General features: G+C 45.7%; 1 long non-coding RNA gene across 1 annotated transcript; it reads right to left on the minus strand.

Annotated features, from left to right (window-relative positions):
- Window positions 1-721: 721 nt before the first annotated feature.
- LOC135535263 (uncharacterized) lies at window positions 722-2,682 on the minus strand. Its single transcript, XR_010454846.1, has 3 exons — window positions 2,576-2,682; window positions 2,069-2,115; window positions 722-1,673 (listed from the first exon to the last, which is right to left on the minus strand). It is a non-coding gene; the product is annotated as an uncharacterized LOC135535263 (long non-coding RNA).
- Between the last annotated feature and the right edge of the window lie 1,714 nt (window positions 2,683-4,396).

Genomic DNA, 4,396 nt, shown 5'->3' on the forward strand with positions numbered 1-4,396 from the left:
ATGTCTGGAACAGAGTGAATGTAATGGAACACATGGAAACCACGTGTTTGATACCATTCCACTTATTCCCCTCCAGCAATTACAAGCCTGTACTCCCCAATTAAGGTCCCACCAACCTCCTTTGGTACAAACACAAACAGTAAAATATATCATAAAAAATGCAAAGTGGTGAAAGATCAGAAAAGGAACCAAAAGGTTCAGTCATGTTCTAATAGTCTGATGAAAACAGTTTAGGTTGATGATTTAACAGGCAGATAGAATTGGGATAGAAGCTGTTCTAGAACCTGCGGTCCAGAAACTGATTTAACAGGCAGATAGAATTGGGATAGAAGCTGTTCTAGAACCTGCGATCCAGAAACTGATTAAACAGGCAGATAGAACTGGGATAGAAGCTGTTCCAGAACCTGTGGTCCAGAACTGATTTAACAAGCAGATAGAACTGGGATAGAAGCTGTTCTAGAACCTGTGATCCAGAAACTGCCTGGCAACCACTGGTCCTCACGAGACTGGTGCCCTGCATGGCTATTTCTCCATTGGATTTTTTCAGGTGAAGTGATATCTGTGTTTGTAGGACCGCTTAGTGATGGAATAATGTGTCTGTTTGTTCAGAAATGATGGTCCTCATTTGAAGGTCCTGTGTCAAGGTCCTCACAATTATAGGAAGACGTGTGTGTGTGTCCAGTGTGCGTGTGTGTGTGTCCAGTGCGTGTGTGTGTGTCCAGTGTGTGTGTGTGTGTGTGTGTGTGTGTGTGTGTGTGTGTGTGTGTGTGTGTGTGTGTGTGTGTGTGTGTGTGTCCAGTGTGTTTGTGTCCAGTGCTTGTATCCAGTGTGTTTGTGTGTCCAGTGTGTGTGTGTTTGTGTGTACAGTATGTGTGTGTGTGTGTATGAGTCCAGTGTGTGTGTGTGTGTCCAGTGTGTGTGTGTGTCTGTGTCCAGTGTGTGTGTGTGTGTGTGTGTGTGTGTGTGTGTGTGTGTGTGTGTGTGTGTGTGTGTGTGTGTGTGTGTGTGTGTGTGTGTGTGTCCAGTGTGTGGGCGTGTGTCCAGTGTGTGTGTGTGTTTGTGTGTCCAGTGTGTGTGTGTGTGTGTGTGTGTGTGTGTGTGTTTCCTGTGTGTGTGTCAGTATGTGTGTGTGTGTTTGTGTCATGTTATTATTTACAGGGACACTGAGGAGTCATAATCAAACCCAAACCCTGGATAAAGGGGCTCAGTGAATGTGGAGGTGAATGTGATCAGGTGGGTCAGTGTGTCAGAGGAGGCTCTATAGAAGGACAGAGTGCCGGCTGGCCAGTCCAGATACACTCCTACTCTGTGGGAGGTGGAGGGGTGGACGTCTATGAGAGTCCGATTATTATTGTGCCAGGCAGCGTAACTGTTGTCAGAGCAGATCAGACACCAGGACTTGTCATTGTATCCAAGCCAACAGTCGATACCCCTTCCTCTCCTGTTGATTCCTTTATATGTTACTCCTATATCTGCCCTCCCACTCCACTCTACCTCCCAGTAACAGCGCCCAGTCAGACCCTCTCTACACAGCACCTGTTTACAGTCCTCAAATCTCTCTGGGTGATCAGGAAATGGCTGCTCCTCTGTCCTACATGTCACCTTTCTGTTCTCCTCAGACAGACAGAGGAGTCTGTTTACTGTGTTTAGGTCCAGTGTGAGATCACAGACATCTGATGGATGAAACCAGACACAATATTAGAAATCATCATCATTCACATTAAAATGTTAACTCACTTTTCACCAATTCATTTAATGTAGATGCTTCTAGGTATCAAAAGGAGAAGTTAAGGTAACTTTAGACTTGTTGAATGATCACACGTTATACTGTATGGTAATATAAAACACACTTCTTCCCATTAATTGCACACACACACACACACTCACACACACACACAAACACACACACACACACTGTCATATCAACTCTTTGTAAACTTTGGTGTCCCTGATTTCTGCTTCTGTAGAACTACAGCTGATATTTAATATGACCAAGTCAGTAATGATGGTGGCCTTTGACTTAACTTGAATTAAGACTTATTCTTAGTAACATTCTGTCAACACTCACATTTTCTAATCCCAGGTTTCATTGTGTACTCTCCACCATGTTCCACACTGTAGCGGTAAGCAGAAGAACAGACAGTCATTGAGGGATACACCTGAATGCGCACACACACACACACACACACACACACACACACACACACACACACACACACACACACACACACACACACACACACACACACACACACACACACACACACACACACACACACACACACACACTCGGATATATAGCTTGTAACTTCAAGAAAATGTTTGTCTGTGTGTGAGTGTGTGTCCAGTGTGTGTGTGTGTGTGTGTGGAGACTCACACACACACACACACACACACACACACACACACACGGGAGACACACACTTACCGTACACACATACACAAACACACTGGAGACACACACACACACAGTCAGCATATAACTTTGTCCAAGTGGTGGTAAGAATGTTTGTCTTAACTAGCCTAATAACTCCAACATGTCTGATATGAACATTGACATAAACCCTCTACATACTTGAGTTTCTCCAGTCTGCAGTGTGGATCCTCCAGTCCAGCAGAGAGCAGTCTGACTCCTGAGTCTCCTGGGTGATTGTAGCTCAGGTCCAGCTCTCTCTCAGGTGTGGGGGTTTGACCTCAGAGCTGAGACCAGAGAAGCACAGCCTTCCTTTGTGACTAGACAGCGTGACAGCCTGCAAAGAGTCAAATCATATTAAAAGCACACTGCTAGGAAAGGAATAGAAAGACCAGAGAGAGATGGTACTCCATTTCCGGTCACAACTTGCAGACTTGTTTACGTGTTGCTGTGCGTTTTGTTGCCAACCTACTTTGCTACCTAACAACTTTACGGTTTTTACTGTTTAATTACCGTTTATATTTTAGTTTTTTTCCCCCAACTTTTGATTCCGGACGCTTTATCTGGACACGGTTCGTCAGGACCTCCAACAACCGGAGCTAAGTAGTTACATGATGCCTTCTAATTGCAGTCGCTGTACTCATAATATACAGGAGAGCGATCGCCTTACGGCGAGGATAGCTGTGCTATAAGCCCAGCTTCAGATGCAATCGTTAGGCAAGGGTAATTTCAGTGTAGGAAAGGATGAAACAATGTCTGTGCCACCAGTAAGTATAGATAGTAGTATGAATCCCCTGGCACAGTCCCTGCAGCGGACAACTTTCTCACGGTTTCTGGAAGGAAATGCTGTAGGGAACGCTCAACCGGTGTCACTCATTCAGCCGACAGAAACTTTCAACCGGTTTTCCCCATTAGCAGCGAGTCGGAGTCAGAGACCGACTTCTCTGGTCTCTACTACTCCGTTACGGGGTCTGAGACGCCTTGAGCTTCCCACCATTAGCTCTGACAAATTGAAAACTAGTTTTTGGCGACTTCTTTACCCGTGGTTTATACTGAAAACGAATCATCCAGCGATCATACACTGTTTACCAGGGGGCAGGGCTACCGACATTAAGGCTCATCTGGAGATGGTGCTGGCTAAAGCTAAAACTGGCGAGTGTAGAGAGTATAGAGATATTGTTATCCACGTCGGCACCAACGATGTTAGGATGAAACAGTCAGAGATCACCAAGCGCAACATAGCTTCTGCGTGTAAATCAGCTAGAAAGATGTGTCGGCATCGAGTAATTGTCTCTGGCCCCCTCCCAGTTAGGGGAGTGATGAGCTCTAGAGCAGTCTCACAACTCAATCGCTGGTTGAAAACTGTTTTCTGCCCCTCCCGAAAGATAGAATTTGTAGATAATTGGTCCTCTTTCTGGGACTCACCCAGAAACAGGACCAAGCCTGACCTGCTGAGGAGTGACGGACTCCATCCTAGCTGGAGGGGTGCTCTCATCTTATCCACCAACATAGACATGGCTCTAACTCCTCTAGCTCCACAATGGGTGCAGGCCAGGCAGCAGCCTGTAAGCCAGCCTGCCAGCATAGTGGAGTCTGCCACTAGCACAGTCAGTGTAGTCTCCTCAGCTATCACCATTGAGACAGTGTCTGTGCCTCGACCTAGGTTGGGCAAAACTAAACATGGCGGTGTTCGCCTTAGCAATCTCACTGAAATAAAGACCTCCTCCATTCCTGTCATTATTAAAAGAGATCATGATACCTCACATCTCAAAATAGGGCTACTTAATGTTAGAACTCTTACATCAAAGGCAATTATAGTCAATGAACTAATCTCTGATCATAATCTTGATGTGATTGGCCTGACTGAAACATGGCTTAAGCCTGATGAATTTACTGTGTTAAATGAGGCCTCACCTCCTGGCTACACTAGTGACCATATCCCCGTGCATCCCGCTAAAGGCGGAGGTGTTGCTAACATTTACG

Source organism: Oncorhynchus masou, unplaced genomic scaffold (genome assembly GCF_036934945.1).
Source record: "Oncorhynchus masou masou isolate Uvic2021 unplaced genomic scaffold, UVic_Omas_1.1 unplaced_scaffold_4677, whole genome shotgun sequence".
In the NCBI taxonomy this organism is placed as follows: Eukaryota; Metazoa; Chordata; class Actinopteri; order Salmoniformes; family Salmonidae; genus Oncorhynchus; species Oncorhynchus masou.